Source organism: Haliotis rufescens, unplaced genomic scaffold (genome assembly GCF_023055435.1).
Source record: "Haliotis rufescens isolate VD_foot unplaced genomic scaffold, xgHalRufe1.0.p SCAF_13, whole genome shotgun sequence".
Taxonomy (NCBI): domain Eukaryota; kingdom Metazoa; phylum Mollusca; class Gastropoda; order Lepetellida; family Haliotidae; genus Haliotis; species Haliotis rufescens.
This window is the reverse complement of record NW_025963813.1, coordinates 27,316,526-27,330,072: the sequence shown is the minus strand read 5'-3', so window position 1 is coordinate 27,330,072 and position 13,547 is coordinate 27,316,526.

Here is a 13,547-nt window from a genome sequence, read left to right as displayed (position 1 = left end):
TTTCCATCACTCAGAATGAAAAGTGAAGGTGTATGCATATAGGATATATAATATGCATTACCCACAATGAAATGCTGGTGAGTATATATGTATATTGGGTATGTTATATACATCACTCAGGATGAATGGTGAAGGTGTATTCATAAAGGAGTTAATGTATATATTACTCATAAAGAAAGGCGAGGGAGTATGCATATCGGATATGTTATCTACATCACTCAGAATGAAGGACGAGAAGTATTGTATATACATCATACAGAAGTCGGTAGTGTATGTATAGCGGACATGTTATATACATCACTCAGAATGAAGGACGAGAAGTATTGTATATGCATCATACAGAAGTCGGTAGTGTATGTATAGCGGACATGTTATATACATCACTCAGAATGAAGGACGAGAAGTATTGTATATGCATCATACAGAAGTCGGTAGTGTATGTATAGCGGACATGTTATATACATCACTTGGAATGAAGGACGAGAAGTATTGTATATACATCATACAGAAGTCGGTAGTGTATGTATAGCGGACATGTTATATACATCCTTTGGAATGAAGGACGAGAAGTATTGTATATACATCATACAGAAGTCGGTAGTGTATGTATAGCGGACATGTTATATACATCACTCAGAATGAAGGACGAGAAGTATTGTATATGCATCATACAGAAGTCGGTAGTGTATGTATAGCGGACATGTTATATACATCACTCAGAATGAAGGACGAGAAGTATTGTATATGCATCATACAGAAGTCGGTAGTGTATGTATAGCGGACATGTTATATACATCACTCAGAATGAAGGACGAGAAGTATTGTATATGCATCATACAGAAGTCGGTAGTGTATGTATAGCGGACATGTTATATACATCCTTTGGAATGAAGGACGAGAAGTATTGTATATACATCATACAGAAGTCGGTAGTGTATGTATAGCGGACATGTTATATACATCACTCAGAATGAAGGACGAGAAGTATTGTATATGCATCATACAGAAGTCGGTAGTGTATGTATAGCGGACATGTTATATACATCCTTTGGAATGAAGGACGAGAAGTATTGTATATACATCATACAGAAGTCGGTAGTGTATGTATAGCGGACATGTTATATACATCACTTGGAATGAAGGACGAGAAGTATTGTATATACATCATACAGAAGTCGGTAGTGTATGTATAGCGGACATGTTATATACATCACTCAGAATGAAGGACGAGAAGTATTGTATATGCATCATACAGAAGTCGGTAGTGTATGTATAGCGGACATGTTATATACATCACTCAGAATGAAGGACGAGAAGTATTGTATATGCATCATACAGAAGTCGGTAGTGTATGTATAGCGGACATGTTATATACATCACTTGGAATGAAGGACGAGAAGTATTGTATATGCATCATACAGAAGTCGGTAGTGTATGTATAGCGGACATGTTATATACATCACTCAGAATGAAGGACGAGAAGTATTGTATATACATCATACAGAAGTCGGTAGTGTATGTATAGCGGACATGTTATATACATCCCTTGGAATGAAGGACGAGAAGTATTGTATATGCATCATACAGAAGTCGGTAGTGTATGTATAGCGGACATGTTATATACATCACTCAGAATGAAGGACGAGAAGTATTGTATATGCATCATACAGAAGTCGGTAGTGTATGTATAGCGGACATGTTATATACATCACTTGGAATGAAGGACGAGAAGTATTGTATATACATCATACAGAAGTCGGTAGTGTATGTATAGCGGACATGTTATATACATCACTTGGAATGAAGGACGAGAAGTATTGTATATACATCATACAGAAGTCGGTAGTGTATGTATAGCGGACATGTTATATACATCACTTGGAATGAAGGACGAGAAGTATTGTATATACATCATACAGAAGTCGGTAGTGTATGTATAGCGGACATGTTATATACATCACTTGGAATGAAGGACGAGAAGTATTGTATATACATCATACAGAAGTCGGTAGTGTATGTATAGCGGACATGTTATATACATCACTCAGAATGAAGGACGAGAAGTATTGTATATACATCATACAGAAGTCGGTAGTGTATGTATAGCGGACATGTTATATACATCACTTGGAATGAGTGAGTGAGTTACAATGTTAAGTCACGTCGGCAATATTTCACTGTGAATGAAAGTTGAAGGTGTATTCATAAAGGATATATAGTATGCATTACTCACAATGAAAGGATTGTGAGTGTGTATATCGGAGATGTTATATACATCACTGAAGGTGTATTCATATGGGAGTTACTGTATATATTACTCATTAAGAAAGGCAAAGGAGTATGAATATCGGATATGTTATCTACATCATTCAGAATAAAGGGCGAGAAGTAGAGTATATACATCATTCAGAATAAAAGTCGGTGGTGTATGTATATCGGACATGTTATACACTCAGAATTAAAGGTTAAGCTGTGTACATATAGGATAAACAGTGGATTGTTTTGCCCAGTCTGAATTATTTACAGACCCCCGTCATAAACCTGGAATATTGCTGTTAACATGGCACAGTTGGCACGGTTGTTTCGAATTAAAGAGTTTTATTCCTTGCTACACCACCATCTTACATCCCCATTGCGAAAACGATACATGCTTAGGACATATTCACTTGTCGGTTAGCGGCGTTAGGTACAACTCACACACCCGTGTGAACACACAGACTGGCGCGACGAGCGGTGATGGGCATATTATAAACTACAATTTCCAGACCAAAGATTGGTGTTGAATATAATTTTGTTTGTTTCGGGCGTTGACGGTTTCCATGTTTTATGTATTGAATCAACTTTGAAATACCTCTGTGTTACCCTGGAGTATATCTTGTTACTGTAAATTTAGAAAGCATGGCACCTGTATCTTATCAGCGGTTAATTATCTGCAAATATTTTTGATCTACAAAATTATTAAACAGACCAGTAATAAATCGAAAGGTAGTTTCTTTCTAAATATCTTCATCCGCACATGTTTGGCGTGGCAAATCGTGAAGTACTTTCTGTGTGTGCAGGCTTGTGACTGGGGTGGTATCAGCTGTATTTGTTTCCTCTGTTTCGGGCTTGGGGAATGGGAATGCTATATAATTTGTCTGGTTTGCTCTTTGTCCCGAACGTTGGTGTTTTCACCAGTATCCTTCGTCGTAAGCGTGCCATCAAACATCGCTCGGGATTTATGCATCGAGTCCCACACAAATCAACTTTCCTTTTTGAAACATTAAGGACCAATCATTTGATCTTTAAGGGGGGTAGGGGGATAGTGGTGAAGATAACAATAAAAAAAATATAAAATTATGAGTTCAATTATGTTTTTCAACATAAACAGGTGCTAAATTATTATACATAAAGAAAAATAACGAAATGTATTCTTTCGACACTTTAGGCTTCTGTACAGGATGATCAGATCACAGTTTAATCAAAGCTGTTGTGAATTGAAATTTGAATTGATATTTCAATACACAACTTCTGCAAGAAAATGATCCCATATATGTGTTCCAACTTAGATCCACGCCGATTGTACTTTGGGAGGTTCGTTTCCTTAGGACCTGACTGTCCGTTAGGGTCGCAACACTCGTTAGCGCCCAGTCTTTCTCGACCTTCACCAGTAGGCCCAAATGCAGATTTCACACTGACTGGAAGTTGGTAAGCTAGAGACAGGGACCCCCATGCTTTGTCCGCATGATGCTGTCTATACCCGGCATTAATTAGGGATTACGCACCATTTATTCCTTCAGTAGGTAGTTCCCAGACAGAGCGATTCTCGGCTGGCGACTTGGGGGGCGGGGGGGGGTAGCGTGCCCAGGACCTGCACCTGGTGGTAAGTATTGCCATATTTCAATTTGATATTCATGTTACATTTCACGACCCAGCACATGTTGTTTTGTTATTAATTATGATCTGTGTAGTAAGAATCAATCATGTGAAATGTTTTGTCAGCACCATACCCGTGCTCGTGGGTTTCACCGAAGTGGTAAACGTCTGAGACCTGCATCACTTCGTGTTTTCCTCCCACATTAAGCTGACACGCCGTGCTATAACTGGAATACTGTTAAAGGCGGTGTTAAAACCCAACTCACTCACTCATGTGAAATATTCTTTACTTTTACTTTAAGGTGCCCAGAAGACCTCCGGAGGCAATAGATGGCCAAGAAGACACCCCAGGGGCAGAAGAGGACCATGAAGTCCTCTGGAGGCAGGACAATGCCAAGAAAACCCAAGCAAAACCCAAAGAAGACACCCTGGAGGCAGAACAGTTCGCGCTATATGGCTGAAATAATGCCGATGCCCAGAACAGTTCGCGCTATATGGCTGAAATAATGCCGATGGCCAGAACAGTTCGCGCTATATGGCTGAAATAATGCTGGCGGCCAGAACAGTTCGCACTATATGGCTGAAATAATGCCGATGGCCAGAACAGTTCGCGCTGTATGGCTGAAATAATGCTGATGGCCAGAACAGTTTGCGCTATATGGCTGAAATAATGCTGGCGGCCAGAACAGTTTGCGCTATATGGCTGAAATAATGCTGATGGCCAGAACAGTTTGCGCTGTATGGCTGAAATAATGCCGATGCCCAGAACAGTTCGCGCGGTATATGTCGACCTATGGAATCTGTTTTATTACAATTATTCAATATTGCAAACAATATTTTCGTCGAAATCTTGTGTGAACTTGGATCGGCAGATCGCTCCAAACTCACCATTATTTTTCAGCAACCGCCATCACGCCTTAAAACGAACCTCGGTTGTCACAGAATGTGTACCTAAATCATAAATGCCTTTCTCATATTAGTCAAGATGTAACAATATTTTATATTCCTGATACATTGATACAATGTCTATATAGAAGTGTGATATTGATGCTTATCCTTGACTGTCATTTCTTTCAGACGCAGGAACCCGGGTACTCTTGGAGTAGAGGTAAGGCGCCGCGCTCACTGCCCATGCGTCGCCATGTAGATGGAAGAGATCCGGGGCAAATAGGACGCAAACTGATCCAGGGCGGAGGTGTATGCTTCACGTTAAGGGCTAACTGCACTAACCCCGCACTAACTCTGCACTAACAACTGATCCAGGGCGGAGGTGTGTGCTTCACGTTAAGGGCTAACTGCACTAACCCCGCACTAACTCTGCACTAACAACTGATCCAGGGCGGTGGTGTATGCTTCACGTTAAGGGCTAACTGCACTAACCCCGCACTAACTCTGCACTAACAACTGATCCAGGGCGGAGGTGTATGCTTCACGTTAAGGGCTAACTGCACTAACCCCGCACTAACTCTGCACTAACAACTGATCCAGGGCGGAGGTGTGTGCTTCACGTTAAGGGCTAACTGCACTAACCCCGCACTAACTCTGCACTAACAACTGATCCAGGGCGGTGGTGTATGCTTCACGTTAAGAGCTAACTGCACTAACCCCGCACTAACTCTGCACTAACAACTGATCCAGGGCGGAGGTGTATGCTTCACGTTAAGGGCTAACTGCACTAACCCCGCACTAACTCTGCACTAACAACTGATCCAGGGCGGAGGTGTGTGCTTCACGTTAAGGGCTAACTGCACTAACCCCGCACTAACTCTGCACTAACAACTGATCCAGGGCGGAGGTGTGTGCTTCACGTTAAGGGCTAACTGCACTAACCCCGCACTAACTCTGCACTAACAACTGATCCAGGGCGGTGGTGTATGCTTCACGTTAAGGGCTAACTGCACTTACCCCGCACTAACTCTGCACTAACAACTGATCCAGGGCGGAGGTGTGTGCTTCACGTTAAGGGCTAACTGCACTTACCCCGCACTAACTCTGCACTAACAACTGATCCAGGGCGGAGGTGTGTGCTTCACGTTAAGGGCTAACTGCACTAACCCCAAACTAACTCTGCACTAACAACTGATCCAGGGCGGAGGTGTGTGCTTCACGTTAAGGGCTAACTGCACTAACCCCGCACTAACTCTGCACTAACAACTGATCCAGGGCGGAGGTGTGTGCTTCACGTTAAGGGCTAACTGCACTAACCCCGCACTTACTCTGCACTAACAACTGATCCAGGGCGGAGGTGTATGCTTCACGTTAAGGGCTAACTGCACTTACCCCGCACTAACTCTGCACTAACAACTGATCCAGGGCGGAGGTGTGTGCTTCACGTTAAGGGCTAACTGCACTAACCCCGCACTAACTCTGCACTAACAACTGATCCAGGGCGGAGGTGTGTGCTTCACGTTAAGGGCTAACTGCACTAACCCCGCACTTACTCTGCACTAACAACTGATCCAGGGCGGAGGTGTATGCTTCACGTTAAGGGCTAACTGCACTTACCCCGCACTAACTCTGCACTAACAACTGATCCAGGGCGGAGGTGTGTGCTTCACGTTAAGGGCTAACTGCACTTACCCCGCACTAACTCTGCACTAACAACTGATCCAGGGCGGAGGTGTATGCTTCACGTTAAGGGCTAACTGCACTTACCCCGCACTAACTCTGCACTAACAACTGATCCAGGGCGGAGGTGTGTGCTTCACGTTAAGGGCTAACTGCACTAACCCCGCACTAACTCTGCACTAACAACTGATCCAGGGCGGAGGTGTGTGCTTCACGTTAAGGGCTAACTGCACTTACCCCGCACTAACTCTGCACTAACAACTGATCCAGGGCGGAGGTGTGTGCTTCACGTTAAGGGCTAACTGCACTAACCCCGCACTAACTCTGCACTAACAACTGATCCAGGGCGGAGGTGTATGCTTCACGTTAAGGGCTAACTGCACTTACCCCGCACTAACTCTGCACTAACAACTGATCCAGGGCGGAGGTGTGTGCTTCACGTTAAGGGCTAACTGCACTTACCCCGCACTAACTCTGCACTAACAACTGATCCAGGGCGGAGGTGTGTGCTTCACGTTAAGGGCTAACTGCACTTACCCCGCACTAACTCTGCACTAACAACTGATCCAGGGCGGAGGTGTATGCTTCACGTTAAGGGCTAACTGCACTTACCCCGCACTAACTCTGCACTAACAACTGATCCAGGGCGGAGGTGTGTGCTTCACGTTAAGGGCTAACTGCACTTACCCCGCACTAACTCTGCACTAACAACTGATCCAGGGCGGAGGTGTATGCTTCACGTTAAGGGCTAACTGCACTTACCCCGCACTAACTCTGCACTAACAACTTGCACTAGGCGCATACCCTCCAATGGATTACTTTTTTTCTCCTACGGAAGCCGGATGTGTTGGACCTTATCGTGGTGTAGGAGTCCAGTCTATGGTTTGCCATACACTGCAAACACAACACAACGTTAACCTGTTCCAATATTGTGATCTGTTGATACAGAAGAATTAATATATTTATATATTAAAATGTAAAAAGAATTGATGTACGAAGAAAATACATAATTATTTCTTTAATCAATGACGAGTAATAGTTATCGGTATCGTGCACATAGTCCCAATAACCGGATACATGTGTAAGATTTATTCTGAACAACTTCGAAAAGGGGGCCATTTTAGCATCGAATGTATATCATAAATACTTTTTTATGCTTTGACAAATACGATGTATATCTCATCTCGTGATGTCTGAAAGCCAGTTTCACTCGTTGCGCGTGAAAATGTTTTTTACACGTTACTCGATGAGGTATACATCTAATTTGACAAAGCATAAAATAGTCTTTATTTATTATACACATGTTCTTCCACTTATGGAGAATTAACATTTCATATCGAAAATAATATTAAAAAAACAATTTTGCGTTTTGTTTGTTCTATTTTAAAACATTTTGTGCTTACACTGTCGATCACTCTAGCGACTGTAAATGTGACTTTGCAAGCTGTTGACAAATCTTCGTAAAGGGGGCCATTTTAACATCAAAATGTATATCATAAATATACTATTTCATGCTTTTTGTCAAATACGATGTCTCATCTCGTGATGTCTGAAAGCCAGTTTCACTCGTTGCTCGTGAAAATGTTTTTTAAACGTCACTCGATGAGATATACATCTAATTTGACAAAGCATAAAATAGTCTCTATTTATTATACACATGCAGTTATAGATATTTCACTGTCATAAGAATTAAACCAGTAAAACCTAAACAAAACAAGTTGAGCTACAACCTTCCGTCTTGTGATATTGACAGCTTTCGTATTACATCATGTCTGTGTTCTTGTTTGACTTTAGTACCACATGTATTAATTTACTGCGTCCCAAAACGGCTTTAAAATAATTGTTGAAGGTTTCACATTCTTCCAATTATGGAGAATAAAAATTAATATCTAAAATAATATAAAAAACATACTGCGTTTTGTTTTAATTTTAAAAGAATTGTGCTTACGCTGTTGATCACTCTTGCGACTGAAAATATGACTTTGCAAGCTGATGACAAATCTTCGAAAAGGAGCCATTTTACCATCGAAATGTATATAATAAAAATACTGTTTCATGCTTTTTCTCAAATACGATGGATGTCTCTTCCCGTGAAGTCTGAAAACTCAATGCTTCTCAACTCGTGAAAATGTTTGTTAAACGTCACTCGATGAGATATACATTTTATTTGACAATGCATAAAATAATCTATTTATGATACGCATAACGCATTTATATGAAAGGAAGTCATATTTCACTTTCACACAAAGAAAAGCCAGTTGAACCGTAACACAAGATGAAACAACCTTCTTCTGATCTTGACAACTTCATGTCGTACAACTTTAATAATACACTTGGATTGAGGAGCAAGTTTCACACGTAGTTACTGACCTTGAAAGTTGTCTCCCTTGGCGCGTCTGCTCGCGTGAAATGGAATTAACCTTAACACAACCTTTTTGATGCGATGCATCAGCACGGAGGCAAACTCTGTTCATCAAACACTATTTATAATACATAATGTTCCCAAATATCAATCAACACGGGCATTTGAAAACAATATGAAGATGCTGGTTTCAATTCATTTCCTCTTTGACACCTTAAACCATGTTCTTGACTACTTCGGGATTACCTCCCTATTCATACGGTTATATAACGACTGAATAAAGAATGTTGTGGCGTATGCCGGAAACAGACGAAAACCAAAATAACACGTTCCTAAAAAAATGTACGATTTGGAGTTAAATTTCTGCAAAAATATAACAAATCATAATGATGTGTTACGTACACATTATGTTTTTAGAAAGTTCATGTTATGCATGTACTTTCTATTCAGTTACCCATGAGTCCATATTTCAATCAATAAGTCCCATAGACAGTTCAGAAAACTACAACCAAAAGAAAAAGTTGTTATTTACACCATACATTTAGAAGAATAAAACGTTTTTCGAATGGATTATTCGTTCACAAGCTTCACTATAATTTTGCCTCAAGCGGTTGCCGCCTGTACTGAATTCCTAAACTCCGTTGGAAGCACGGTTGACTATCCTGGGTCTCCCTTTGATTATTGTTACAATTTTCTAACACTGCTGATGAATTTAGGGGGTTCGTTACAACTATACCTGAACAACTGACAACATTATCGGAATGTGTAAACACATACACCAAATTTTAAAATTGAATTGTCAGACAATTGAAGACAAAGTTAGAAATGCATGAAATTCCTGTACAATAAACCCATAAACCCCCATGTGCCCAATGACGTTTAACTGAACTACTACAAACACAGTGGAATGAGTGAAATCCACAATAATAGGTTTCTGGCGTGCCCAAGGGACGCAACTCTGCACAGCGAGTACACGACTGGGCCACCCTACTCGTCACTGTTCGCAGGTTTCCATAACCTACAAAGCTCCATTCGTCACCACTCGCATGTTTCCGTAACCTACAACAAGGCCCGTCCCCCTTCTCGAAGGCCGCCTTGCGTCGAAAAGGCTCGAACCAATGAGAACATTAATACTTCGATCAATATAATCGATCAATATATATAGTATTTGAATTACATTTTTGAATACGCCTTTGTACATGAAATATGGAAAGATGTAGATTGTCGGTTTCACACTGCAGTGTACACGAAGAAGAGAATTGTGTTATATTAATTGATGTTACTTGTAGGGCCATGTTGGCTGATAGATTCAAATGTACACGTGCGTTTGTTTACATTCAGGAAACGTCTCCTTTGACTGCGACATCCGATTTTTTGTGTCATCGCCTGTTTTGGCTTTCCAAAACCACATTCAGTGTAATATCCATTCTGATGGTATACCAAGAGATTAACAATGCTTCAAAGTGATTAGTAATCACCTGTCTCAACACCTGAAATTACCAATTACCTGTTACATACAAAATATATGTATAAGCTGGAAACCTTTGTTTAAACACGTTTCCACTTAGGATCGAAAGAAGAATGAGAAATGCATAGTGTGAGATAGGATAAGTATATAAATATACGGTCGGGTAGCCTAGAGGTTAAAGCGTTTGCTCGTCTCGCCGAAGACCCGGGTTCGATTCCCGACATGGGTACAATGTATGAAACCCATTTCTGGTGTCCCCCGCCGTGATATTGCTGGAATATTGCTAAAAGCGGCGTAAAACCATACTCACTCACCATACTGACACAAGTGGCCATGAACGCACGCACGAGTGTATCACGTCAGGTAGACAACCTCGTCTTCTGGTGTAAGGGGGGCGGTCGGGTAGCCTAGAGGTTACAGCGTTCAATCGTCTCGCCGAAGACCCGGGTTCGATTACCGACATGGGTACAATGTGTGAAGCCCATTTCTGGTGTTCCCCGCCGTGATATTGCTAGAAAGCGACGTAAAACCACACTCACTCACTCACTCACTCACTCAGGTGTAAGCGTGTACAGCAGCAGGAGGAGACAGTTCCCCCTGCATTACACTGTGCACACCTCTCGAAAGTTGTGTTTAATTTCATATATGGTCACACTCCTCCGTTTTCATAAGGACCGGGGTAAATAAAACTGCTCATGGTTTAACCTTTTGTGAGTATTCAATAACACTCCCATATGTAGTTGTTTCATTCAGACACGGCGTGGGGATGGCGGGTGTGAGGGGTGTGTAGGATGAAGGTGCTGTTTGTGTATTGGGGGAAGGGGGATGGCGCTGTCAGCTACAGTTTAGGACGTACAGTACATGCAGATCCGGGTCCTAACGAGCCACCCCATGCCCACCTGTGAAACTACTTGATGCTATCCCCTGCTGTGGTGTAATATACTCTGCAAAAAAAGAAACGCAAACGTGATATCAGATACATATTTTATATATCATATAAAAAGAAAACAGATGATAATTGATTGTTCAAAATTGGCACAAATCATTGTCATTGACCCAGGTTCCGTATACCACACCCACAACCCCTGCACAGCTTTGAAGCCATCCCCTACTGGTGTGTTATACTATTGCTGAAGGCGAAAGGCAACCTCACTTTCCCACATCCAAGATGCATCTACATTGTATAGGGGCGGTGTGTTCTGTCTGTACGATCTCTTTCACAACACGAATGTGCATTTAAGTGCGTACTGTGACCTACATCCGGATCTCTAATAGCCACATAAAAGACACTGGGACGTCCTGGTACGTCGTTATCCCCCTCGGCTGAATCCGTAGGTCAGCCGGAACACATCTACATTGTATAGGGGCGGTGTGTTCTATCTTTACGATTTCTTTCACAACACGAATGTGAATTTTGTTTGTTTGTTGTTTAACGCCGCACTCAAAAATATTCCAGCGATATGACGGCGGTCTGTAAAATAATCGAGTCTGGACCAGACAATCCAGTGATTGACACCATGAGCATCGATCCTCGCAATTGGGATCGATGACATGCATCAACCTGACCACCCGATCCAGTTAGTCGCCTCTTACGACAAGCAGGGTCGCCTTTTACGGCAAGCTAGGGTTGCTGAAGACCTATTCTACTCCATATCTTCACGGGTCAACACGAATGTGCACAAATGTGCATATATAAAACAAAAACTGTGAACTGGGTTCGCATCTTTATAAGCAACACAAAGACATTGGAACAAAATGCTTCGCCTCTGTACTCATCGGGTGTTCCCCTCGGGTGATTTAAAACATTGTTTCAAAAGGTTAAAAAGTAAAATCTCTGTTTCCTGAAATTTGTTATGCATTCGGAATGCAATAGTGGCTAACATCGAAAAAATATACCTCGGATTCCTTTGGGTCTTTTTTTCATCTCAAATGATTCCAGTTTAATGGAGATGTTCTCCAGGTAATCATTCCATTTTTGAAAAACCCGCCATTGTTACCAACCAATCCTCTTTTAGTGACCGCGCCCTTGGCCAAAGCAGGGGAAACAGTCTGTACCCACGTGGAGTTAATGTTGTCCTAAATGGGTAGCCCTTTGTGGCCCCGTCCCTGAGTGGATATACATGTACAGCCCATGTGGGGCCAGGATGGGTTGTGTCCGTGAATGTTGTTATGTACATGTTTCCTGCTTGCATGTCATGTGCAACCCTTTTGTGGCATCACTACCTCATATGTCCACATGTATATAAACCTTAGGTATATTAGTCCATATTTCAGGCTACCCGTGAAGATCTAGGTTAGAATAGGTCAGTTTAAAAGGTTAAATATTAGTCAGTTTTGCGAGTCACCTTAACAAAAGTCATTTGTTTCAATGAAAGACTTCTGAAATAATGAAAATAAAACAATCAGAAGTACTAAAACCAACACTTTATTGAACATTGAAAAAAAGGCTACGTTCGCCAAAATAGGACAATTCCATTAATTTCTATGTCACAAATAGATGAGATATTTTATTGAAAGCATTTGAGATAAAATTCATTATTACTGGCAATTGAAAGCAACTTAAAGGGAGATAACTCTAAAACGTTTGGATAGGTTATTCAGGTCATCGACAGGAGTTATCCTTTCCTGTCTAACTTTTAAACAAGCTCCACGTGGGTAACATTCTCCCACCCTCACTCCAAATGTAGGCTATTGTGCTGTAAATGCATATTTTAGAAGCAATTCATTATTACATTTGAATTGAAATGTCATGTATGTTTAAGACCATATTTCCACATGTATGCTGTTTTTCTCATACTTTATCTTTCAGCACTACCAGCAGTTGACCATCATCCCCAACAAAGCATGAGGCATTGACAAGTGGAGCAGGTCAATTAGTTTGGTCTTTGCATCCACAGTGGGATGAACAGTTGGTAGGGCTAGATACAAGGTCAGATAGCCGCTAAATAACCTTTATGGACATATTAGGCAGCATTTTCAAATAACTTACATGCGACATTTCAGATAAGTTTATCCGTCAATGATTGGTCTTGTTTTTCTTTTCCTTTGGTGCAGTGCTGTATTATATGTGGGATCCTGGGGGAAATCTGTATTTGAATAGGGCTAGGTAGCTGGGGCAATGTTTGTTGATGAGTTACCCTCACAAGTATCCCTTTGCTATGGTTTGTGGTTGGTCCAGCGGCCTGCTGGAGGGGATGTTCCGACGGCTTGTCGGGTTTTGGCATGATTTAGCACGGCGGTTTGCCGAGTGTTAGTCGACGGCTTGTCGACGGGCAGGGAGGGGAGTTGCTCATC